Source organism: Lissotriton helveticus, chromosome 3_1, assembly GCF_964261635.1.
Source record: "Lissotriton helveticus chromosome 3_1, aLisHel1.1, whole genome shotgun sequence".
In the NCBI taxonomy this organism is placed as follows: domain Eukaryota; kingdom Metazoa; phylum Chordata; class Amphibia; order Caudata; family Salamandridae; genus Lissotriton; species Lissotriton helveticus.
Genome location: NC_136061.1, coordinates 2,033,002,267 through 2,033,029,743, shown reverse-complemented (window position 1 = coordinate 2,033,029,743; position 27,477 = coordinate 2,033,002,267). Strand labels below are relative to the sequence as shown.

The window sequence follows — 27,477 nt, the reverse complement described above, 5'->3', positions numbered from 1 at the left end:
TTACATTGCCTTCCTACTGCCACCAGTTTTCCTAGCCCCACCTGACTATCATAGGAATTCCCACCTAGTACATACTAGACACAAGAGAAATTTCCCGATTGTCGATTATACTGAAACTGCTCTAGAACAATACATAGATATCAATAAAGGTGTCTTCCCCTACTTAGGTACTGTTGTAAATAGTAAACTGATACGTAGATTAACCAGAACCCTTGAAGCAGTAGTGATCGAGACTACTTCTGCTCTAGGTAACTTAACCGAAGAACAATCCTTTATGAGAATTGTCGTGCGCCAGAATCGTCTCGTCCTTGACGTCATACTGGCCGATAGGGGCGGGGCATGTAGAGTCATCGGATCTAGTTGCTGCATTTTCATTCCTAATAACGCACCGTCTGTTTATTCAGCTATTACCAGACTCCATAAAATTGCCCATATGTTACACCAAGATCCAGGCACCTGGACATGGTCCGGTTGGTTCTGGAATATGATTTCCGCCTGGGGATGGAAAGTATTGTCATTTCTGGGTATTGCAGTAGCGATCATATTCAGTTGCTGCCTCTGTTTACAATGTGGCCCTGCGATTTGCGGCATTTGTGCTACATCTTGTATTCCTAGTCCCAAGTCCCGTCCTAAATCCCGTTCCAAGAAAATTCGAGACGAGCAAATGATACTGTATGAAATGATAGATGGTATCATGAATATTGATGTTTCCTGATGGAAACGTAGTGACAAGGAGGGAATGTGGAAAAGTAAATTTTGCCATGTTCTGTGTCCCTACGTGTCCTCCATCTTATGTTATGTGTGCATGATTAAATATGCATATGTATCCCCATGTTTGATTAAAGACGCAATTACAGTTGTGTCCATCTCTAGTATGCCAGTTTCCAGTTCTCGTGAAAGCTACGAGTATCAGGCCTATGTAAAGTTACGTTGCCACGTTTCTCAGTGTGCACGTTATTTCATTGTAAAGTCCCCGTTTCTAGGCCTCAAAAGGGCCCGGACACCAGATTCAGCTCCTGTCTTCTGAGTCCTCGCTGAGGAGCGATACAGCCCCCACCTGTATCCTCGGCCCTTCACTTACTTCCTGCCTCACAGTGCCCGGCTCAGCCTGGCTCTGCCTCTGAGTCTGCCAAGAGTATGTTATGATTCTAGTTATCAGTCCAGCCCTCCTTCTTTGCATTCCTAAGCTACTGAATCGCATCAATAGTTTCCGTCATTGTCTAGCCTTTACGTCTCCATGTAAGAGAAATACTGCATTTAATGGTCATTTAATATTCTTCAACACGCACTACATGTAGAATAATGCATGCTCCAGTCTTAGAGTCCGTTAGCCTTTACCCCGATAACTTTTGGATTCTATCAACATGTTCTCCAAACATCAGATACTAGATACTGTTTAGGTACATGTCGCCCTGACTCTCCAGACTTCAGTCTCTGCTCCTAGCACAGAGTTCATAGCCCCCAGCTTCTCCTAGTAACACGTCACTGTCAGTTTGCGCGCACCATTAGGTTAGAGGTCCCGGCTCCTTAGGTAGCCCCCTCCATGTTTCCGCCCCATTTATGACATATTCTGTTACGTTTACATCACATGTCTATGTATACGCCCCTGTTACACCCATTTTCACCCTTATCTTTCGCGACTGCTATTGACCACACCCACTGCTCCGCCTACTGTAATTCATTGTAAATGTAACTGTTTTAGTATATATATTTGTGGACTGTTATTAAATGTTACGCCGATTCTGATCCTGCCCCCGGCAGCGCTGCCATCCTGTTCCCGTGCAGGTTGTCCTGTTCCTGTCCTTTATGCTGTATTAAAACCTGAAAACTCCTACTACCTCGAATCTTGACTCTTATTTATTGAGCTATCTGTTATTGCTATGTCCAGTAAAACCTAGATCCGGTATTATTTATTTATATACCACAGGGTTTGGCCGGACTTCATTGTCTCCGGCTCTGCTTTTTGGTCCACAGCTGGTTTTTGCCCTGATGTCTCTTGCTTCTGACGGCCTGGCTCTTGTGCGGCTGTGGTTGGCGTCTTTGGGCTGTTCCTCTGTGGTGGCTCGTGGCATCACGTTGTCACGTCGGCCTTCGACCCTTGGGTGCTGTGGTCATCTTTGGGGTTCTTTTTTCTCTTTGTGTTCTTCCCATTGGGTAGTTCCTGTGCTGGGGGATCCTGCCTCTGTGTTGGATTTTCTCGGGACAATTTTTTTTTTTTTTACAGGGCCTTGCCCCTTCCGCTTTGTCTTCTCAGTGGGCGGCGGTTCGTGCTTGTCGGGGTCCTGGAGCCTCCTTGGTGGTTTTTGCCCCTTTTGGTGAGTCGGTTTCTTCTAGGCTTTCGGCTTCGTCGGCCGGTCTCTCCTGTAATTGTACCTTCTTGGGTTTTTGCCTGCTGTTTGGGGGGGGGGTCTGATGTTGCCCCCTTTTGGGCTCTTGCTGGTAGCTGACTTGTTCTGGTTGTCTGTTACTGTGGCTTTTTTGCTGGCCTTCACCTCTGCTCGTTGGTTGGGTGTGTTTGGTGCTTTGGGTGCTCTGCTCGTTTCTTTTCCCTGTTGGGAGTTCCTGCCGGATTGGGTTGGTTTGTGGCTTGTTCCGGCCTTTTTGCCTGTGGGTTCTTCCCGTTTCCTTTGGCAGCTGGAGGTGTTTCTTCCTGTTTTACCTGCTGGGGGGTCCCTTGTTCCCCCTTCCTTGGTGGTTCGCTGGGCTCTCCGGTTTTTCCCACCTTCGTTCCCTGGTGTTTTTCCGTTTTCTCCTGCCCTGTTTGTCTCCTGTGGAAGCCTGGTCTGGGGGTTGTGGGTTTCCGGTTCTGAGGTTGGTCAGGGGGTGCGTCTGGCGGTCTGCCTGCCTTTTCGGTCCTTTGGGTCTGCCTCCTCCATCTCTGGTGCTGGGTCGTTAGACACGTTCTGTGCCTGCTTCCTGGGCTGGGGCGGCTGGAGTTTTCTGTCCGGGAGTTTGTTGGGCGGCCACCCGCTGTCCCGTCTCGTATTTATGCTGCCTTCTTGGCTTGTTGTTTTACATGCCTCTGCTGGCTGTTTTTCTGTTGGCATCTTGGACGTTGCTGTTCATTGATCTTTACTGATTTGTACTCTGCATGGATCCCTGGTGTCCTGCGTTTTTTGGTTGGTTCTCTGCTTGTGAGTTCCTCACGTTGTTAGGACTGGGACGGGGAGGACCCATGAGGGGGTAATGTCTTATTACTTACCGGTAATCTTCATTACCCCGATTAGGGTCCTCCCCGTCCCAGTTCTGTACCCTCCCGCCCTCCCGCTGTGTTTGTGTCGGAGTCTTGTTGATAACAGGCATGGCGGTAGGTGGGAGGGGCTTATGTAACCTTTGAATAACTGGCGTTGTGATTGGCTGGGTGGAGGCAGGACTGCCTCACGTTGTTAGGACTGGGACGGGGAGGACCCTAATCGGGGTAATGAAGATTACCGGTAAGTAATAAGACATTATCAGGGATGCATCTCTCAATGTTGGTTCCGGTGCGATGCGATGCGTTGCACTGCATTGGTTCTGCTAGACTACTGTTGGCCTGACAGAGTACCTCAGACCCACTTCCAAGGGTTCAGGCATGGGGTGGTAGTACTTAGGGGGTAGCACTCCTCACAGCAGGGATAGTCCAGGTGAAGGGTTTGAGGTGGTTGGAGCATTTTCTGTCCTTGAGGCTCTGATCATAAGGCTAGCCAAAATGCCCTTGAATTTACCATGGTGATCCTAGATTCAACATGCAGGTCTAGTCCTCACTCATGCAGCAATGCAGAAGGACAGCAGGGCAGTAGTGAGGAAGCACAGTAGCAATTCTAGCAGCACAACAGTCCTTCTTCTGAGTCTTCCACAGGTCCAGATGTGTACTGAAGAGTTGGTTATGGGGACCAACATTTATACTCGGTGCCAGCTTTGAAGTAGGAGAAGCTTCTTTAGTCCTCAACCTACAAAGGAATCTGGAATTTCCTGCCTCACTGTCCTCGCCTTAACTTGTCTGCCAACACCTATTCCTCCTTCATCTCACTGTTTGGGAGCAATACACAAAGACCAACTGCCAGTTAACCTCATTCATGTGACAAAAGATCCATGCTGCAGGCACAAAATGGTTAGGACAAATTAAAAAAACAGATTTCTAAAAGTGGAATTTTCAGAATTGTGGCTTTAAAAATCCAACTTTACTATTAAAGAGGGTTTTAAATTACAATTCTTTATCACTTAATAAATGTATTAACGTAACCCAAAATTATCTTATCGGAGAAGTAGACTTCACAGTAGTGAAAAACAAACGGTGGAGTTTTTTACTACCAGGATATGTAAAACCTAAAAGTACATGCCCAACTTTTTAAATACACTGCACCTTGCCTTATGGGCTGTTTACGGCCTACCCTAAGTGTGACTTATGTGAATTAAAGGGAAGAGTTAGGTCTGTCAAAAGGTTTACTTTGCCACATTGAAATGGCAGTTTAAAACTGCATATTTGTCTGCAATGGCAGGCCTAAGTCATGCTTAAAAGGCTACATATGGGGATGGCACAATTAGTCCTGCAAGCCCACATTTAAAGGCCCTGGGTACATGTTGTACCACTTCACTAGGGACTTACAAGCAAATTAAATGTGTCAGTTGGGTGTAAGCCAATTTTGCCATGTTTAAAGGAGAGAGCACAATCACTAGCACTAGTTAGCAGTCCTAAAGGTAACAAAAACAGGTTCAGAAAACAGAAGGGAGAAAGCAAAGTATTTGGGGATGACCCTGCAAAAAGGGCCAAGTCCAACAGGGAGTTTTATTGAGTTTTGTTCTTACGCCTTTAACTGTTTTGGTGCTTCTAAATGCTTCACACATTTTCTTAAGTCAAGCCTGTCTGCCCTGTGCCATAGCTACCAGGGGTTGAACCCAGGTTCACATTTCTGAAACCTTTACTGAACTCAGCAAGCATAGTACCATCGTTACTTGTAGTGAAGTAATATCCACCTCAACTAATATCCACTTCCCACAGTGCCATATAGCACGATCGTACTGAAATAACATACTTGGATGAGTTTATTTGGGAAATTGCCAGCAATAGCATGTATAATCGCATGGTCAAAGTCAATGATTGCCTTTGCTTGGTAGTTGTTGGTTACTCTTTGGTGGATTCCTGAGGCGGAAGCCGGGAATCAGGGCACCCACTTTTGTAAAATATTGCTGAATGTACTATTCTTTTACGTCCTGCTCCTGATAGCTTTTTAACTCACGTATTGTTGTTGCAAGTTTTTGTTTATTTTAAATTTCATCTGCCACGAACCCACCTCATTTGCAATCCCCACGGGCTCATCCTCTCTGACAGGGGCCGATTTGGGTTCTCCCCGAGGCACGGGCTCTGACATCCCGGCGCATACCCACGGGCGCCATCTTGGGACGAGTTCCGAGGTCGGCAGACTAGTGCTGCGGGCGAGTTCGGCCCGGCACTATACCATGAACCATGCCTCACGTAGTTACTGTACCCCTCCTACACCCGGAAAAAAAATCGCCGACCTAGTCGTGTCCCACCTACAGACTTCACTTCCGAAACATGCTTTAGAGATTAATTTACTGATTCAGGACCATAAACTTAATATATTATTCCTAACGGAGACATGGCTGTCCCCGAACTCAGACTCAGACATAGTCAGGGCGCTCCCCCAAGGATATCTCATCCAGTCCCAAAATAGGTCTAATGTCAAAGGGGGGGGGGAATTGCCATAATATATAGAAATTATTACACCTGTAGGGCGGTTGACAGTGGTATCCCCGACTGTGAGTGTTCCCACTTCACTATCCAAATCTCTCCCAACAAATGCATATCAGGTCTCCTGGTATACCGTCCCCCGGGTAGCCTAGCGCACTTCGGAAGATCGCTATTAGAAATAGTTACTCCCTTGGCCATTGCTGCACCTAACTTTATGCTATTGGGAGACCTAAACCTTCACTTTAACGATCTCCAATATAAAGTGGCGGCTGAATTACAGCTTGACCTTAAATCCTACGATCTATGCCTCAAAAATTCAGGCGCTACACACATTAAAGGGCGCCTCTTGGACCCCATATTCTCCAACATTCTGCTCCTGGAACCTATGCCGCCATTACCACTTCCTTGGTCTGACCACTTCCTCATCCAGTTTAACTGGCAGATCTGTATAGATACACCTCGAGCCCCGACCACATACACCCTAGAAAGATCCTGGTCCAAACTCCCTTTTGAGAATTGGACTCATAGACTGGAGCAGACTGCCCCGTTACATGACCCCGACCCCCTGGTAGCGGACAAATATCTGGCGAGCTGGCTCAACAACTCACTAGATCACGTCCTCCCAAGGAATAAAGTTGGAAAGAAAAGCAGAGTGTTTAAATCGCCCTGGTATACGCCAGAATTAAGGGACCAGAGGAAAGATTGCAAAAAGTTAGAACGTGCATGGAGGAAGGACTGGGCCAGCCACAGCAAAGCTGCATATAGATCAGCTATCAGATTATACAAAACGTCACTCAAAATTGCGCAGGCTGCATTCTTTGAGTAGAAAATCAGAATTTCCTCCAACTCCTCCAGAGAAACCTATCGGATACTGAAAGAACTCTTGAAAGTCCCTAATCCTCCGTCTGTTTCGGACACCCCAGGGGCTAAGTACAACCAGCTCGCAGACTTCTTTCACAGTAAAATTCAAAACATCTTAAAATCTCTACTTCAAAATGACCATCAACTCGAATTTAGTAGTCCCAGGACCCCTTCACCCGGGCCATACCTGGACTCCTTCGCCACACTTTCCAGGGAAGAATTCCAAAAAGTCCTGATATCCATTAAAAAGGGGATTTCCCAGCGATCCCGCCCCCATGCATATTCTGAAACTCATCACATCTACCATCGCCCCCTTGGCTACCGATCTAATTAATGCCTCTTTCTCCCAAGGTACGCCCCCCCCCAGTTAGAAAAAGGCCATCATAAAAGCATTACTAAAAAAAAATCACAGTTGGACCCCTCCGAGCTGGCCAATAACCGGCCGATCTCGCTTCTGCCGGGACTCAGTAAGATTGCTGAGAAAATAGCTAACCAGCAACTGTCATCCTTCCTGGAAAATAATGAGCTGTTGAGCAGCTCACAAACAGGCTTCCGCCCAGGCCAGGGCACAGACACTGCCCTTATAGCGGTGGTCGAAGAGTCGAGGCGCTTTTTAGATTCAGGAGGCACAGTGCCCGTGATTCTCCTGGATCTGAGTGCAGCCTTTGACACGGTTGACCACCGCATTTTAATCCAGCGCCTCTCTAATCAGGGAGTTGCGGACTCAGCTCTGTCATGGTTAACATCTTCATCTTTTCTAAACAACCGAACCTTCCAGGTCTGGGAAGGAAACGCCCACTCCCATTCAATCCCTCTCCAGTGTGGCGTACCTCAGGGCTCCTCATTGAGCCCGACCCTGTTCAACGTGTACATGTCCCCGCTGGAAGACGTGGTTACTCCCTTCGGGATCAAACTGGTCACTTACGTGGACGACACGCAATTAGTTGTCTCGATTACTAAATCAGACCAGTGCCCAGGCAATCTCCATTCCTGCCTATCAAAAATCCATGACTGGATGAGTAAATCTTTACTTAAACTAAATGGAGGAAAAACTGAGCTCATGCTCCTAGGCCATAAGCTGACAGTCTTAGCAGGTTCCATCTGGCCCGCCTGTATGGGGGCCTGTCCCGTCCCGAAAAACGAAGCCAAAAAAACGGCCGGCACATGCTTTGGCCTACTCCGTTCCGTTCGGAAAGTCCTCCCCCTCTTATCCCTACAGTTGAGAAAACTCCTCATCCAAGGGCTAATCCTTTCAAGGTTGGATTACAGTAATGCCCTTTATTTGGGCGCCCCAGAATCCACCATTAACAAACTCCAACAGATCCAAAACTCCGCAGCCAGGCTGCTAACAGGATCATCTGTTAAGGTCTCAGCTAGACCTGCCCTTAGTTCTCTTCACTGGCTACCAATACGCCAGAGGATCAAGTTCAAATCTCTGTGCATTGTACATAAATCCTTACAGGGGAAGGGACCCCTCATCCTAAGGAGCCTCGTGTGCCCCTATAAGGCCAACAGGGCACTCCGCTCAGACCATCAGTACCTAGCCAATGTCCCCAGAGTGAAGAGGGCTCGGAAAGGAGGACGTCGGTTCTCCGTCAATGCAGCAACCCTGTGGAATGCACTGCCCCTTAAGATTCGAACCGAGCCCCTCCACTTGAAGTTCCGCAAACTCCTCAAAACTTTTCTTTTCACCCAGAATCCCTAATACAGTACTCCCCTCACAAAAACCTCTGCTTCTTTAGCGCTGGGACGCTCCCGGGTAACCACGCGCTTTACAAATCCGATTTAATTTCATTTCATTTCATTATGGCTACTATCTCAGAGGAGTTGGTGTTTTGTTTATCAGATAATAATGCATGTATGTGCAGGATGTTATATTTAGGCATTGATCATGTATAATAGAGATTTTAATAATCCATTAGCCAAATGGGCGATGAGAGTTTGGATTGTAGCAAAAATATAAATTATTTACACATTACTAAAATTATCATATAAAAACTTTATTATAGGTGGGGGTGAGGTGCTGGGGCTTGTCTATATTTTTCAAAATGCTTTTGGTTCAGGGTGTCCTTCATTATACCTCTGATCACTTGATCTGCCAAACAATTTAAATATTTAATGTGGTGAGCTGCTGAGACTTGGGCAGTGAAGCAGAAGAATGTTCAAGGGATGAGAATAAGTCTATGGCATGTTTTAGGGAAAGAGTTTACCCTACGAAGATTTTATTCAAAGCTAGAGTTATAGTACGCAATATATCAAAAGAAACCTTACTAAAAGAAAATTCTCAAGTTGTAAAGAATAACAGCCAGGATTAAAATTTAAATTGTCACCAAATTTAGTGAACATCATGCGCTTTTTAAAATTAAGAAAATGAGGGGGCGTGGCCAAGATGGCGGTGTGAGCGGACGTGCTTCTCGGAGCTCCTGCCGCCGGCCGCCTTCATAGCGACTTAAACAGCACCTCCCTGCCCACGTTTGGACTCCCGTGGGACGCGATTGTTGCCCTGGTGTGCCCGGTGTTGGTGGGGTCCGGAGTGGACTGCGCGGTGACTGCGGGGACGCTGAGATCGGGCTGAGCCGGTGCGGCCTGGTGAGGCCTGGGGGCGTCTGGCGAGGGAGAGGAGCGACCTCGGTAAGTGGCACAGTATACCCGGGCCTGGCGCATCCCGGTTGGGCCGCGGCTAACCACAGACCGGTGCTTTGTTGGCGGGTCCGGCCCGCGCAACATAGCGCGAGGCCCCTGGGGTCTGTTCACCCGGGGGTTGCTGCGGACCTGCCGCCACCAGCTTCGCAGAGGAGGAGGAAGCCGGGGAGACAGGCGGCAACAGCAGGAGAACGCGCGCCCGGAGCACGACTTCAGAACCCAGCCGCGGTTGAACGGAGGTGAGGAGCAGAGGGTTTCTCCAGGGCCCCCCCGGACATACACTACACGGGGCCGCGGCGCTGCTGCTGTGCGACACCGCCTGCCTAGTGGGGAGGCACGGAGGCAGACGACACGGGGTGCACAGTGGGCCATCGCTGACCCGAGGAGACGGTTGGTCGGCCTATGGTGCCTACGGAGCGGCATATTACCGGCCGCCATCTTGTACTGCGAACCGCAGCAGGCGACATAGAGCGTTTGGCCCTGTCCTGTCACCGAGTGGACACGCGCTCACACAACGAAGTGGCTGACTTGCGCCGCAGCCCAGCAGCAGTTCACCCTTGAGGCCCGGGACCGGGAAGGGATCTGTGGCGGGAGCTACACCCAGGCACCGGCGGTGGGGGGCTGGATAGCACAGGCCAGAGAGGCGACTGGAGTCAGGCTCAGCAACCCACGGAGAAGAAGAGAGTGGCGTCGGCGGGCACCTCAGGGGGGCTTCTGAGTTGACGATACCGAACCCGACTGGAAGGACCGGGGCCCACGAGCACGTGCAGACCGGCGCCGCTTGCCACGCCGCGCCACTCCTCGCCTGTTGTGGGGCCGGGGGACATGTCCACGGCGAGAGTGCGCAAAGACAGATCCATCAAAGAACTGTTCACCCCTACCACGGCGGGGAAGCGGGCTGAGCCCCACGCGCCTGGGCAACAGTCGGGAACCAGCAAAATGGTGGCCAGCTCCCCCAGCGCCGGGTCGCAGAGCATGGAGGAGCCCATCACTAAGACTTTTTTGGAGTCCCTTTTCAGCGGCCTGCGTGAAGACATCCGAACCCTTAAAACGGAACTAAAGGAGGAGATTAGGGAGCTTCGCCGGGACACGGGCGTCATAGGGGAGAGAGTGGCGGACCTCGAGACTAAGAGTGATAGCCGAGACGTTGAGATCGAGGCGCTGCAACAGGGTATCATACGCATACATGATCAGCAGGTCGACCTACAATCCCACGTCGAAGACTTGGAGAACCGCTCTCGGCGGCATAACATTCAGATCCGAGGGGTGAAACACTCCCCCGACACCAAAGACCTTTTCCACTTCACACAGGGCCTATTCAATCACATCTTGGGCAGGCCAGCAGATACGGCCCTACGCATACACAGAGCACATCGGACAGGCCCGCCCAGAGCCGCTGCAGCATTGCCGGCAGACATACTGGTCTGCATCCAGGACTACCGCACCAAAGAAGAGATCCTAAGCAAAGCCCGACAGATGGGGACCATCTCCTTTGGCGGTCACCCTATACCAGGACCTGGCTGCCATTACACTGGAAAAACGCAGGTCCTTCAAGCCGGTCACCACCGAGCTGAGACGCCTCAACATACCGTACAGCTGGGGCCACCCATTCCGCCTGGTGTTCAAGTGGGACAACAAGGTGTGCCAGCTGAGGTCGCTCAGGGAGGCGTGCCAACTCCTGGGCATTGAGGAGCCAAAAGAAGAGGGAGGTTCCCACACCGGGGGGGTCTCGGAGACCGGGGCCACCGGTCAGTGGCGGCAGCAACGGAGGAGACGCAGGCCGAGACTTCTACCACCAGGAGAGATTAAGGAGGGTCAGCGAGCAGCGGTCTAGATGGCGGCGATGGAATTGGTGGCGACAGACAACGGATGAACCTTGAACTCGACGCCCGGGAGTCCTTGAATACGGGCGGGGAGTGAGAACCGTGGTCGGCGGCGGGAGGGGGATACAATGGATCTGGACACACTTCCCCAACTTGTTCTCCACGCTGATCTGTCAAGTGTGGACAATGGACATGTTCATTTTCTATGTTCCAAGGTTTGGGGGGGGTTTGGGCTGGTTGGCAGGGGTGGGGTGGGGAGGGTGAAGGGTGTTGGGGGGGTTGGCGTGGGTCCATGGTCAGTAGAGGAGTGGGATGTTCGATGTCCTGTGGGGTTGGTTGCTAATGCAGAGGAGTGGCTCTGGGATCCACGGGCGGGGCGGTCCGGGCCCGATATCATGGCAACTTGGGGGTCTCATTCCCATAGATGGTGTTGAGTGAAGTGGTTGTTCTCATGTTGAACGTGAGAGGATTGAACAACCCGGTAAAGCGTAAAGCAGTCCTGCTGTTCCTAGAACAGTCCCAGGCAGACATCTGCCTCTTACAGGAAACACACCTACTGGCTAGGGATTATCACTGCCTTCAGTCTAGTAAATTCCCCCTTCAATTCTTTTCCTCCTGTCCGGACAAGAGGGCTGGAGTGGCAATTCTAGTTGCACGCAAGTTTAGGGGCAAGGTACTGGGTAAAATTGCGGACATCAAAGGTCGATTGTTAGTCTACAGGTTTGCAATTGGTGACTTGAATTACACGATTGGCTCCATCTATGGGCCCAATGAGGGTCAAGAAAAGTTCTTGCATAAAGCGCTCGCTGAAGCCACTGACACGATAGACCGCCATCTCTTGCTAGGAGGGGACCTCAACTTAGTCTTTGACAATTTGCTAGACAGGTCATGCCAGCGCACTAGTCAGGTGGGGGCGCTATCAACAGCGGGCATGCTCCGACTGCGGGAACTGGGGTTAGTGGATGCATGGCGCAAGCTCCATCCCGGGGAAAGGGACTACACTCACTTTTCAGCTGCGCACAAAACATATGCACGCCTGGATTACCTGCTTGTCTCAGCGCCTACGCAGTCACTTATCACGGGGGTCGAAATTGGCATGGCGTCTCTTTCCGACCACGCACCCGTCACCATCAACCTTTCCGGGCCGGTGGTACCGCGCGCCAATAGGGTGTGGCTGCTACGGGAATCCTTGCTACATAGGGGGGAGGCAGTCGCTAAAATCCAAGGGGCGATAAAGGACTACCTGTCTCACAATAGTAATGAAGACACCACATTGGCTACTCAATGGGCAGCAATGAAGGCAGTCTTAAGGGGAGAATTTATTTCGATCTCGGCGGCGGAGAATGCGGAACGTCAAACTAAAAGGGACGAACTCACCCAGAAGACCAGGGAACTGTAGCAGATTCAGGGGGAGAACTGAGAACTGGGGCCCTTAGAATATGGCGTCAACTAAAAGCTGCCCGTCAACAACTGGCGGCATTAGATTTAGACAGGGCGGAATACGCGGCCTTAAGGCTTAAACATGCATATTATACTGGGGGTGACAGATGCGGACGCCTCCTGGGACACAAGTTGCGCACAATCACTCAGAAGTGGGAGGTTCAGGAGCTGAAGGGGAGAGATGGTCTGCCTATCACTGGGGATCGGGCAATAGCTGGGGCCTTCAGTGACTACTACGCCGAACTATACTGGGCTACTCCACCTGACCCGGAGGCGGAACTAGATTTCTTAGCGGCAATCCCGCTCCCGGTTCTGACACAAGATCAAATTGATTGCCTAGAGAAAGACATCCGCCCAGAAGAGGTTATTTCAGCTATTTCCCGACTTAAACCGGGCAAGGCACCTGGCCTGGACGGCTTCCCAGCGAGCTTTTATAAGACCTTCTGCGCTCAGCTGGCCCCGCTGCTCTCCAGACTCTTTACCGCATTTGCCGAGGAAGGGACGATCCCTGGAGATTTACTCGAGGCCTCCATTGCGGTCATACCTAAGCCTGGTAAGGACCATACGGACTGTGGAGCATATAGGCCTATCTTCCTTCTAAACTTTGACCTCAAACTCTATACGAGGATTCTTGCCTCCAGATTGGGCCCATACATGGGAGGACTGATTAATCCGGGTCAGTCCGGATTTATAACAGAGCGTCAGACCTCCGATAACACCAAAAGAGCCCTTCATCTCTTGGAGAAAGCTTCCCGAACGCAGGGGGAATACATGATGCTGGCTATCGATGCCGAGAAGGCATTTGATAGGGTGCATTGACCCTACTTGGAGAAGGTCCTGGTAAAGGCGGGTATGGGACCTAAGTTCCGAACCAGAGTAATGAATTGCTATAAATACCCTTCGGCAAGGGTCCGGGTGAACGGTTGCTCTTCGCCGCGTTTCAAGATCGAACGGGGCATCAGACAGGTATGCCCGTTATCTCCCCTACTGTTTGCCCTATATATGGAGCCGTTGGCGCAGTTAATTCGCATGGACCCGGAGGTCAGGGGGATCAAGTTTGGAGGGGATGTGCATACCATAAGCCTGTATGCCGATGACGTCCTCCTGTCCCTTGCCGAGCCCCGGAGCTCTCTCCCGGCTTGCCTCGACGACCTTACCAGGTTTGGCCGAGTGTTGGGCTTCAAAGTTAATATGATGAAGTCGGAGGCCCTGGACCTGTCCTTAGACCCTAGCACACGCGCCACGTTGCAGGACGCGTTTTCTCTACAGTGGGCCACGGAGGCGGTCCCATACCTCGGGATACAACTGGCCCCTTCTCTTCAGACCACAGTTGATATTAATTACTCCCAGCTGAGACGGAAAATTAGACAGGAACTAGGACAGTGGAAATACTACCCGCTGTCATGGCTCGGCAGGGTTGCTGCAGTTAAAATGACGATTCTCCCCCAGATACTTTACATCTTTCGCACTATACCCCTTACTCCAACCAAAGGTTGGATTAAGCTGACGCAGTCAGAGCTCTCACAATTTATTTGGAATGGGAGGAAGCCTCGCCTGAAATCGCAGATAGCGATGCTCGCACCGGAGCTGGGAGGAATCGGGAGCCCGAATCTAGCTACGTACTTTCAAGCGTCGCAATTACGTTTTATGGCAGAATGGGTCCGCTGGGAATCCGGGAAACACTGGTTGTTCCAGGACCAGGCAATCGCCGGGAGGACCCTGCAGGAGATACCGTTCATGCACCGGACACACAGGCCGCCCAATCTCTACGCGTCGTTCATGACGCGAGTCCCTTTGGAGATCTGGGATCGGGTAGGGGTCCCACAGGGTCTTACCACCATACCGTCGCCGCTCACTCCCATCCTTGACAACCCTGACTTCCAACTGGGGATGGATAAGAAGGCTTTCGAATGTTGGAAACCGGCTGGCTGCCGTGCTATATGCCATATGTATGGACCAGAGGGAGTTGTCCCCTTCCCACAGTTCCGTCAAGAGTTTGGAATCCCTGAATCTGAGAGACTCAGATATTTCCAGGTCAGACACTAAGCTCTTAATCCCGCGATAAGATCTGAAGCGGACAGGCGCCTGACAGACTTTGAACAATGGCTGATCTCCCGCACAACTGACAAGCAGCTAATCTCGGATCTCTATAAGATGCTCATGCACAAACACAGGTACACCTACAGCGCGAGTAGGGCTCGCTGGGAGCGGGAGCTGGGGAGGACTCTCACACATAAGGAATGGGAGGGAATATACTATAGAGCGCAACACTCGGCCTATCACATGGGGCTTACGGACACACTTACGAAAGTGGCGACCTATTGGTACTATACCCCGGAGCGCCTATACGAGATGGATGGTAGCAAAGCCCAACTTTGTTGGCGGGGTTGTGGACATTAGGGCACATTAACACACATCCTTTGGGAGTGCAGGTTCCTACAGGATTACTGGCAGCAGGTCTTGAGCGAGGTGGATGCCCACTTTGACACAGAAATCCCACGCTTTCCCTCGTATGTCATTCTAGGGCTGCCTAACGCATTGACTTATCCATTAAGGTCTCGGAGGGGCCGCCTGATAGTCATCACACTGGGGTCGGCGATACAGAATATCCTGGCGCATTGGCGCTTGGCGCAACTTCCTACGCGCCAGGGTTGGCTCCACCGCCTATGGATGGTTCTGGGCATGGAAAGGCTCTCCCTATATAAAGCGGGAGAAGGGGCCAAGTATGCGGAGCTTTGGAAGCCATTTCTAGCCCTCCTGTCGTCTGAATTTGTGGAGGTAACTTGCCCGAGGTATCTTAGACTGCTGCGGCTGACAGAAACTGAACAGGAGAGGAAGAGAGATGGGCCCACCCGTTAGGTGGGTGGAGACTATTGGGATATGAGGGAGGGAATGACCATGGACCACACGGGGAGGGAAATGGGAGGGGGGTGGGGAGTTGTTGGGGCGGACCGGGGGTTGGGGTGTGGAAGGGGGCGGTTGGTTGGGCTTCAAGTGGGGTTGGGAAGGTTGGGTTGGGGATGGGTAGTTTGTTTACTAAGTGTGTCAAAGGATGGAGGTACGTCAAGTCCCTGGCGGACTGCGCAACCCTTTGGCGATGGGGAAGTGCCGGTCGGCGGGTGAGTGGACGGCAGGCCGCAAGACACCGTTGTGCATTCTAAGTCCACCTCCATGCTGGAGCCGGTAGCGACGATTAGTCCTGTATGCAAGTTGCCCTGTTTTAAACGCGGCCGGCCCAAACTGGGTTGTAGGCGGCTTGCTGTGTATAACTACACCCTTGTAAGTTCTGACCCGCGCCTTATTCCCCCTTGCTGCATTGACTTGCCTGTCGCTTGTCGGGATGGCTGGCGACCTCATACAGCTGTATTGTACCTATCCTGTCTTGACATGCTCAATAAAAGATATTTAATCCTAAAGTTAAGAAAATACATTGGCAAATATTAAATGCAGATGGATATCTGTGTCTATAGAGGTGATTATCTTCAAATCACATATAGGAGGGCCAAACATCACTAAGCTATTTAAGTCCAAGTGACACTATACAATTCCAAAGAGATCTTGCCAATGAAACCTGGTTAAATAAGGCTGTAAATGTTTTTTTTAGGTGCTAAGAACTATGTTTGCAAAATGTTCTGCAATTGCAAAACATATTAGATAGGTCACTCTAAAAGAATGCTCAAACAGAGATGGCAAGAACATATAAAAGCAATTATGAATAGAGATAGGAGATACCCTGTCGTTGAACACTTCAACACAGAGCATTAAGTGCAAGAATTGAAACATCTCAGGATGTGGGCCCTCAAACAGGTTGTAGCAAGTAGGATGAGAGGTGATAGTAAAAAAGGTTTTATATCAAAGAGACATATGATGGATTGAGAAACTGAATGCCATAGAGAAGGGACTTAATACTAAGAATGAATTGTGGCACTTACTATACATGATCTTTAATGATGGCTGCATTGGTTATTTTGGATTCAAAACTAACTCCACTGAAGGTGTTTCAGGTTTATTTTGATGGCATGATTACTGCGATATATGAAGCAAAGAGACATTGTAACTGAAAGGGATAGTAGCTCCAACTGGAACGTGTGAGTATCTGCTTTGTAGGGTATTCAATCCTTCTGTTGGTGTCCAGCTGAAATAACATGAGAGTTTCATGAGATAAACTCTTTTTGCTTTTTCTTAGAACGTTGAGTATAAAATGATAGCCAAATCTCATTAACCTTAGGGAGGTTAAAAGTCAATTATAACCTTATAGGAGCCTTTGGTCTATACTATGAATGTGAAGGTTAAGTAGGTGTGAAGGTCATCTGACTCCCTTTCGGTTAGAGAAGATTTTGATTTAAGGAATTTGAAGTCTTCTAGTCATAGACATGTAGTGGTCAGGAATTTTACTCAAGTGGAAAGTTAGCAGTGATTTTGATGACTTTATCTCTTAATTGGAGTCAATTTGATTGAGCCATTTTGGATGTTTTACTGTAGTTAATGTTAGTGCCACTATGGTAAAAGCTTTTAACCACTGGCCACTTAATAGGGAGACAGGAGAAAATGAGTACATTTATAATAAATTCAATGGATTATGTTCTTTTAGTTGTGTTTGAACGGGTATGTGCAAAAGTAATGCACACCCTAAGAATTTCTTTCATTTAACCAGAAGATAAAGGTGAATGAATTGCATTTAGTAAATCTTCCGCTTGAAATTATTAAAAGTCGGCAGGTTTTAGATGAATGTTCCTTTAAGGGTATTTGGGCCCTACTAAAACATTAGCTTTGTCAGCGGTATATGTAGATTAAGCTGTCTAGTCAAATAGAGAGAACATTCTGATTAATGACACACTCCCTTGAGAGTCTCTTGTTAGTAAATTTGTTGAGAGAATAATGGTTTCAAGCGATGAGAATCAGGCAGGATGGGGTATCCAAGAACCACTGACTACTTGAAATAGTGTGGAAAAGGACACGTTAATGAAACAGGTGCACACATCAAAAAAACAACCTTGGTTCTCAGCCATACACATTAAAACAATTTGGCCTCACTATACATATTTATAACTATCCACCAAACATATCCCCCTCCCCTAACCCCAAACTTCCCACTAAAACCCCAAGTAAAGACCAATCACCACTCTCTTTTGTCAAAACCCTGCAAAAAAAACTTGTGCACACAGCACATTCATAAACTTCCCACTATCTTCTCCAATCTTCAACTGGGTCTCAACATGACCAACCTTTCTGTTAGAAGCGGCTGTCTCTAGTTGGCAGAGGTATACACTTCTGACAAATAGGGACACACTTTTTCTAGTCAGGGCAAGGAGATCACACACTTAGATAACCCCTGCTCACCCCCTTGGTAGCTTGGCAAAGCAGACAGGCTTATCTAAGTGTGTGATCTCCTTGCCCTGACTAGAAAAAGTGTGTCCCTATTTGTCAGAAGTGTATACCTCTGCCAACTAGAGACAGCCGCTTCTAACATTGGTGGGTCAGCGGTGGGATTTTGAACTTTGCATTTATGACCCATGTGCAGTGATTAGTGTGCGCTACATAGTGAAAGCAGACCATAGCGCAGCCACAATCTGTTTTGGTTGGATATTCTATTTTTGTTCTCCGCTTTTCCTGAAGCTTGATTTTTGAAACTGCCAGTTTTAACCATGAGTGATACCGGAGTCACTCCCCTTGTTGTTGTTGTGGAGGAATTTGATAGAGCCAAGATAGGGACATACGAAAAGAAGCAACTGCAATACTTTTGCAAGCAGTTTCAAGTTCCTACCAAAGGCATCTCCCGGAAAGGAGACTATTCCAAAGCATTGGAGGCCTGGTTAGAGGCCAGAGACCCCTCTGCCCCGGTGGTGGTACCGACAGAGGAAGGGGAGGAGGAAGTGCCCGTGACTGGGCCTGTATCCCCTCCTGGCAGCAGTGTTTCCTCCAAAGGTCTTTCCCCTGAAGAAAGAGAAGAAAGGGCGAAGGAGCGAGCCTACAACGTGGAAATGGCAAAACTTAAGATAAATGGGCAGTTGGAGATAGAGAATGCAAGAGGCAGGAGAGAAGCTGATTTGGAGATCAAAAGATTAGAGTTTGAAAGAGAGAAGTTAGCTTTTGAGCGTGAGAGAATGGTGAGGGACATGGAGCTCAAAGCTAAGGAGTTAGAATTGAATCCCTCTGGTGGCAGCGTCCCATCTGTGCCTGCAGAAAGTAGGTTTTATTTTCCCAAAGATGTGATCAAAGATTTTCAGAAGAATGAGGATATTGGTCAGTGGTTTAAAGCATATGAGTTAGCATTGTTGGCCCACCGGGTCCCTGAGAAGGATTGGGGAGCGGGGTTGTGGGGTCGCTTTGTGAATGAGGGAAGAGATACCCTGTTAGACATGCCTGTTGAGAATAGGACGTCTTATGCTCATATGAAAGATGCTTTAATGTTAAGGTATGGCCTAACCCCAGAAAAGTACAGACAGGCCTTTAGAGAATGTAAGAAGTTGCCTGGTACCACGTGGGTGGAGTATGTGTCATATTTTTGCAGAGCCATGGATGGTTGGGTAAAGGGCAGCAAAGTGGAAAGTTATGATGCTCTTTATGATTTGTTTGCTTGGGAGCACTTGTCTAATAACTGTTTTCCAGAGCTGCGCCAGCACCTTATTGATAGCAAGATATCTAACCCTAGAAAACTTGCTGAAGAGGCGGACCGCTGGGTCAGTACCAGGGTCCACAAGGGTCCAGTGGGAGACTCAGCCAAAGGTGGGCAGGGTCCCCAGCAGAAGAGTGGGGGGGACAAGGGTAAACAGAAGGAGTCCCAGAAAGGGCACCAAAGTAATCCCCAAGGGAACCAAGGGAAAGGTTCCCAGCCTCCCCCTGTGAAGAAATCAGAGGCCCCGCCAGGTAAACCTGGTCATAGGGGCCCCCTGACCTGCTTCGTTTGTAAGCAGGTAGGACACCGTTTTTATGACCCTCAGTGTCCCTTGAAGAAGTCTGGTGCACTACCCAGTGCACCACCCCGTCAGTTGGCTAGTGTAGCTCTGGGAGGGGAGGAGATGGTTGCCCATGGTGGGGAGGGTCCCGCGGAGATGTCCCTGGTCTCTCTAGGAGACATGGAATTGGTCCCTCCACCCCCTCTGCCTAGTACCACTAAGAAATATAGGCAGTGGGTGACCATTAATGGCCATAGAGTGGAAGCTCTCAGAGACACCGGAGCGAGTGTGACAGCTGTCAAGTGTCACTTGGTGTCCAGAGAGCAGGTTGTCCCCCACGCATTCTACCCTGTGATAGCTGCTGACAACTCCCAGAAAGAGTGTGAGGTAGCTCAAGTTTCCTTTGAATGGGGGGGAGTTTCAGGTACTCTTCAGGTTGCTGTGAGGCCCGCCATGCCTGTTGATTGTCTCCTGGGCAACGATTTAGAAGACTCCCCTTGGGCTAAGGTGGAGAGGGAGACACATTTGAAAATGTTGGGTGTGCCAGAGTGGGTGTGTGCAACCACTCGATCCATGACAGCAAGTAAGGGTGTTGATGGGGTTCTGGAGCCTGAAAGTATGGCCCAGGACCCAGCTGTGAAGAGAAGAGGCAGGGGGCGCGGGAAACCGTCCCCCGTAGTTCCCGTGGTCCAGGAGGAGGCAGACCTCGAGGGGGATGCCCTGGAACCCACAGGTGAACAAGTTGCCGAACTGGGAGACCTGCCCGAGCTGACCCATTGGCAGCAGGATGGTGGTCCCTCCAGGGAGGAATTCTGTGCAGAACAGAAAGTGTGCCCTTCTCTTGTGGGTATGAGGCAGCAGGCCTCAGCCCAAACCTCAGGTGATCAGTCAGGGTCACATTTTGTGTACTGGGAGAACGACCTCCTGTATAGCGAGCCTAAGGCTGCTGAGCCTGGGTCAGCCCGTGTGCTGGTGGTACCCCAGCGCTTCAGAGCCTTCCTACTGGGTTTGGCTCATGACGTTCCTTTAGCTGGACATCTGGGGCAGGACAAGACCTATGACAGGCTTGTCACCCATTTCTATTGGCCTCAGATGCGAAGGTATGTAGACATCCAGTGCAAGACCTGTCAAACTTGCCAGGCAAGTGGGAAAAGCGGGCGGAAGCAGAAGGCTCCCCTCCAACCTTTTCCCGTGGTCAGTACCCCCTTTGACCGGGTGGGGATTGACATTGTTGGGCCACTGGACCCCAAGACAGCCCTGGGCAACAGGTTCATCCTGGTCTTGGTGGACCATGCCACACGGTACCCGGAAGCCATCCCTCTCAGAACAGTGACTGCCCCCGTGGTGGGACGGGCGCTGATGGGTGTTTTCTCCCGAATGGGGTTCCCCAGAGAGGTGGTGTCAGACCGGGGCACCAACTTCATTTCCAACTATATGAAGTCTCTGTGGAAGGAGTGTGGGGTAACTTATAAGTTCACCACTCCTTACCACCCTCAAGGTAATGGGTTGGTTGAAAGATTCAACCGTACCCTTAAAGGCATGATTATGGGTCTTGAAGAACCAATGAGGCGTAAATGGGACGTCCTCTTGCCATGCCTGTTGTTTGCTTACCGTGAGGTGCCACAGAAGTCTCTAGGGTTCAGCCCCTTTGAGCTTTTGTATGGTCACCCGGTAAGAGGACCTTTAAGTCTGGTCAAAGAAGGCTGGGAGCAATCTCCCAGGAAACCTCCCCAGGATGTATACAGTTACATGCTGGCCTTTAGGAACCAGACTAGGCGCTTCAGGGATCTTGCTCAGGCAAATCTGGAGGCCAGCCAGGAGGAGATGAAGCGGTGGTACGACCAGAGGGCCACTCTGGTAGAGCTTCAGCCTGGACAGAAAGTTTGGGTCATGTCCCCTGTGGAACCTTGTGCGCTCAAGGACAGGTGGACTGGACCATTCGAGGTTGTGGAGAAGAAGAGCGATGTCACCTACCTGGTGGATTTAAAGTCTCCCAGGAACCCCTTGCGGGTCCTGCATGTCAACCGTTTGAAGCCCCACTTAGAAAGGTCCGAAGTGGGCATGCTCCTAGCTACAGATGCTGGAATGGAGGAGGAGAGTGAGCCTCTTCCTGACCTCCTGTATGCAAAAGAGCAAGATGGGTCAGTGGATGGTGTTGTCCTCTCTGACACACTGACCCCTGAACAGCAGCAGGATTGTCGCCATTTGTTGGGGCAATTCCCTGATCTGTTTTCCTTGATTCCTGGTGTTACTCAGTGGTGTGTCCATGATGTAGACACCGGGGACAGCACTCCTGTCAAGCACAAGGCTTACAGAGTGACTGACAAGGTCAGAGCATACATCAAGGAGGAGGTCTCCAGGATGTTTGCCCTAGGGGTGGTTGAGTCCTCTAGCAGTCCTTGGGCCAGCCCCGTGGTCTTGGTTCCAAAGGCTGCAGCGCCTGGTGCTTCACCGGAACTTCGGTTCTGTGTGGATTACCGAGGACTCAACTCAGTCACCAAGACTGACGCGCACCCCATCCCCAGAGCTGATGAGCTCATCGATCGGTTAGGGGCTGCCCAGTACCTTAGTACGTTTGATCTAACGTCTGGGTACTGGCAGATCGCCTTGACCGATGGGGCAAAAGAGAGGTCAGCATTCTCCACACCAGATGGGCACTACCAGTTCCGGGTTATGCCCTTTGGGATGAAGAATGCCCCTGCCACCTTCCAGAGGTTGGTCAACCAGGTCTTGGCTGGGCTGGAGGATTTCAGTGCTGCCTACCTGGACGACATCGCAGTGTTCAGCGCCAGCTGGGAAGAACACTTGTGCCACCTCCAGGAAGTGTTGTTGGCCCTGCGCAGAGCAGGCCTCACAATCAAAGCCAGTAAGTGCCAGATTGGGCAGGGTTCAGTGGTGTACTTGGGGCACCAAGTAGGGAGCGGCAAGGTGGCCCCCCTGCAACCCAAGATTGATACCATCCTGGCATGGGCACCGCCCAAAACCCAGACTCAGGTGAGAGCCTTCCTGGGTCTCACGGGTTACTACAGGAGGTTTGTCAAGGATTATGGTAACATTGTGCACCCCTTGACTTCGCTGACTTCCAGGAAGCAGCCACGACTTGTGAACTGGACTGACGCCTGTCAGACGGCCTTTGACACCCTGAAAACTGCAATGTGCACAGCACCCATACTCCAGGCACCCGACTTTTCTAAAGAATTTGTTGTTCAGACGGACGCTTCAGAGCATGGCGTGGGGGCTGTTCTAGCTCAGGTGAATGAAGAGGGCCGAGACTTACCTGTAGCCTTCATCAGCAGGAGGTTACTTCCCAGGGAACAGAGGTGGAGTGCGATAGAAAGAGAAGCATTTGCTGTGGTCTGGGCACTGAAAAAGCTGAGACCCTACCTGTTTGGGACTCACTTCCGAGTGCAGACAGACCACAGGCCCCTCAGATGGTTGATGCAGATGAGGGGTGAGAATCCAAAGCTGTTGAGGTGGTCCATTTCCCTACAGGGGATGGACTTCACGGTGGAGCACCGCCCTGGCACAGATCACGCCAATGCTGATGGTCTGTCCAGATTTTTCCGCCTTAGTGATGAGGACTCCCTAGGGTAAGGGTAGTTCTCCCCACATTTCAGCTGGAGGGGACACGTGTTAGACCTGGCATCATTGGCATGAGTCTCTCCTCCATTTTTTCTGTTTGCCTCCTCTGTTTACGATGTTTTTGCTGGTATATGCTTTGGGCACTGTGCCACTGCTGATCAGTGCCACAGTGCAAGTGCTCCCTATGTGAAATTGCTGTATTGATTTACTTCCATGTTTGGCTTATTTGGTTTACTATCAGTCCCTAGTCGAGTGCACCAGGAGTGCCAGGGCTTGTAAATACAAATGCTGCTAGTGGGCCTGCAGCACATGTTGTGCCACCCACAAGAGCGGCCTAGTAAAAGTATGTCTGAAGGTCTGCCATTGCCAGACCACGTGCAGTCTGACTGTCACGAGGACTGCGCAAGTACACCTACTTGCCAGTCCCTAAACCTTCCCTTAACTTCATGTTAGTCACCCCTATGGTAGGCCCACGGGCAGGGTGCATTGTAAGCATAAGGTAGGACAAGCCTGACAAGGTTGGCATGTCCTAATAGTGAATTACATCCATAGTCGTTTTTCACTATTGTAAGGTAGCCTGCTCTCCATCAGTTAGAATGGGCTGCCAGGATTATTAATGTTATAATCCTAGCGGGCTCGGGGAGCATGGTGCAATGTCGAGTTTGGTATCCCTGAACTCAGGGTTTAATAACGCATCCATTTGTGTGGATGGTTTTTGGACTCTGTGTTTGAAAATAGCACTTTTAGAAAGTAGCTATTTTCTTGTCTAACTGTCTACCGGTCTCTGCTGGTTCTGGTGTGCGTGTGACAGGAGCTGGGTGGCTCCAGAGAGTCTGAATGAGTCAGTGTGGGATGAGTGGGGCATTTGCATTGAGAGTAGGGGAGAGTAGCTCTTGATAGCCTGCCCTGCCTGATACAATGTTGGCTCCGCCCCCCTGCCAGGCGACTGATGACTCTGTGCTTGCCTGGGACTTTCCTGGCCCGCCTCCTGCCGGGCAGCTGATGGCCCTGCCCCTGCCAGTGACAATGCTGGCTCCGCTCCTGCTGAGCGGCTGAGGACTCTGCCCTGCCCAGTGAATAGGCCAGGTGCTCTGGCCTGGCAACACCCACAACAAACCCAGGATGGGGGGAAATTCCCCTGCATGGACAAAGGGATCAAAGCCAAAAAGGGGTATAAGAGAAGGACCCCTGAACCAAGAATTTAGATCACTTCTGACAAGGAAACCTGAACCAAGGACAAGAAGCCTGCTGATCTAAGGACTGCCTACCCCTTCTGCCAGAGTGCTGTTTGTTGGGGGAATCCTGCATTGCTTCTTTATTTTTGCCAAGGAACCAGGAGAGAGGAACTTTGTGTGTACTCTCACTCTTTGCTGAGAAAATCTCCAAGGGCTGGAAGAGTGCCAGTCTCCTGTTGAAGTCACAGGGCTAAAGGACTTCATCTGCTTAAAGTGCTATTTGCTGGAATTTGTGAATCCAGCACCTCTGAAAGAATCCAGCAATCTCGACGCCGACGGACGCCGCCGAATCCAGCTCGACATCGTGAGTAACGGCTCCAGTGTCCCGCTTCCTCGACGCCGGCCGCCGGGCCCGATCGACGCCAGCAGCAACGCCAGTGAGTAGTGAGTTCGGCTCCAGCTCCAAGTGACCTCGTGTCTGCACCGCCGCTGATCGCATCGACTTCGAGCCCTCTCGACGCCGTGAGCGCTGCTCACTCTTGCATCATCGACATCGACGACGCCGTATCCTGCTTCATCCCGTGAGCGCTGCTCCCGCCTGACTTCGGTCAACGCCGCTGCAGATCGCCCCGACTCCGAGGCCCGATCGACGCCGAAGACGCGACGCCGGACATCTCGACGCCGCTGATCATCGAGTGCTTCACTTTTCCAAGGTACTGTGTTGTTGGGGTCTGTGCGACTCCGGGCTCGACGTAGCGCTCCTCGCGGTCGACGCCGAACCTTTGGATTAACTTTGCCTCGACGTCGTGTAACTCCCGTGTGGGTTACATTGTTGCCAAGAACTGTGTTTTAGAGAAGAAGAGTTGCTTTTGATACTAAAGACTTTTGTGCTAAGAAGAAACCGTGCTTGAACTATTATTTTTCCTTCCAAGAGTATTTATTGAGACTGTGGTATATTTTTGTCGTTATTTGGTCTTGTGCTAAGCCTTATATAAAAATACTTATTTTTATAATACTACTGTGTCGTGTCCATTTGTAGTGTATTCACTTTATTACTGTATGTGGTCATAAATGCTTAACGCACTGCCTCTGAGATAAGCCTGTCTGCTTTGCCAAGCTACCAAGGGGGTGAGCAGGGGTTATCTAAGTGTGTGATCTCCTTGCCCTGACTAGAAAAAGTGTGTCCCTATTTGTCAGAAGTGTATACCTCTGCCAACTAGAGACAGCCGCTTCTAACACTTTCTATACCTTAACCTAAAATTGCGTATCAAAACCACCACCAGAAAAACCCTGCGTTTTTCTGTCCCCCTGAATATACATCCCCAACAGTAGATGTAACAATCTGTCAAACCAGGCTACGTCGTCCCTTACCTTGTCCTGTTAGCGAAGCCCTCTGGAACGACGTAGATGATTTTCGCAGAGACGCAAGGGACCAACTTCCCTAATGACTAACTATACTCTTACTGAAGTTGTATTCACAGTAAGAATAAACCTAGAAATAGGGGAGGAGGGCCGGTACTGGACGTTGATGGGTAGGATGATTCTTGCTGTCGACCTGCGAAGCAACAAGTATCAAAGTTGTAAACACTAGTCCTTCTTGTCTCTCTACTACCCAGACTACTAATCTAGGCCTTATCTATCTACTTTTGGAAGAGTTTTTAGTCATAAGCCTACCTGCGATCAGTCTTGTCTTGGCAAACGTCCAGTATGTCTTTGTCTTGTCTTGAAATTCAGGTCATCAGATTTTCTCTCTGGTGAGTAGTACAGGATGTGTGGATTGCTATAAGATACAAATGCATACAGTTAAACACTATTCCTACTTCTCTCTCTTTACATTCATGAAGCTTCCTAGAATAAACTTACTTGTAACTGTTTCGTTAATTTCTAATAAAGGGGTTCTGCAAGCTCTTAATTCTTGGCCTGCTCTTTTTAAGAAAACAAAATAACACAGGGAGAAATACAATATGCACTATGACCTCACTTTCCTTGAGGCCTTTCTAAATAACATACAATTTCTGCCAAGAAAATACTGTAAAAGACAATAAATTACTGCTAAATTCCTAACACCACAATAACTTCTTGAGATGCCAGGATCTAAAATGTCCTTGATTACTTCTTTCCAGTCGTGCTGCAAGGAAATAAGTGCTCCAAAATTGTTCGAGTCTTTCTTGCGTTGGGCGCCTAAAAATAAAAGCAAGGTTGCACTTAACTTGTTTTCTTCTTTTCTTTGCAGGATTCTTGATGGAGGAAAGTCCATAGAGATAACTTCTATCTGCTTCAGGATCTTCAAAGAGGTAAGTGCCTCGGAGAGTTTCCAGACGTGATCCTTCCTCGAGTCAGGTGGAAGGCAAAGCGTCTTCTGGAAAGCCGGGTGCGGTTTAAATAGTAGGCCGCACCCAGAACGCTCTAGAAGTAACGTGCACTCTTTTACACTTTAGCCGACGCAAACTGAGAGCTAAGCGCGGCTAGCGTGATACATGTCTAAACGCTTTCAGGGCATTGCAGCAGCCAACATTGAAGACGGTTCTCAGGCAATTCAAGTGAAAGTTACAGAACGTGAATCAAACCCTCGGTACTATAAACATGAATCAAACCCTCAGTACTATAAGTCTAGGATTTAATACAGGGAAACTGTATAACATATTAGGCGCCTTACCAATAACAATTGCAGAAAACATGTACAACAGTAGAAAAACATCACATTACCACATACTGATAACAGGACGTGCGGGTGCACGGGAAAGGGGTGGGTTTTTTAATGGACCAAAATGCCATAAGAATGGTGGGACAGAGGGTTCGAATCTGACCAGGGGAGACTAAATTGGAGATTCATGACACAATCCTGCTAAAACATTTCTGCCCTGCATCAAATAAATCTCGAGGCCAAAGATGGACAAATGCACCATATCAGGATGGAAAAATACCACAGCATCATACCTGACATTAGAATGCTCTAAAAATACCATGCCTTCCAGTTTTCCAAATGTTCACAATTCCCTATCACCTATACGCCTATCCCTGTCAATCGCACCTGGTTGCGTGGCACCCCTCTAAACCCTTCTTGGCATCAATTCAGTTAAAACCACAGTTGTCCCGGCCCACCACTCTTTTATCTGCAACAAATGTCAATCCATGTTCTTTACCAGCGCAGGCTCTTAAGTCTCACAAGGTAGGTTTCTCCCAGGTGCACAATGAAAACATCAGTACAGGGCATCCCTCTACCAGAGAATTTAATTTGGGTAACAGTTCATACCACCTCATGCCTCCTGTGCTAAACCATCTGAGTTGAACCACCTTATCAGGCAGTCCCAACTGGCGACCTCCTTTTCTGGTATTAGCATGTCTCACTGCCACAAAAGAGTGGCCAC

The 27,477-nt window shown here is 49.7% G+C and overlaps 1 long non-coding RNA gene across 1 annotated transcript in view; it reads left to right on the top strand.

The window, feature by feature from the left end:
• Window positions 1–27,477, top strand: part of LOC144824079 (uncharacterized) — a 329,528-nt gene that overhangs the window by 286,989 nt on the left and 15,062 nt on the right. The window contains exon 2 of the long non-coding RNA XR_013608892.1: window positions 26,343–26,403. This is a non-coding gene — a long non-coding RNA (uncharacterized LOC144824079). The remainder of the gene's footprint in view (window positions 1–26,342; window positions 26,404–27,477) is intronic.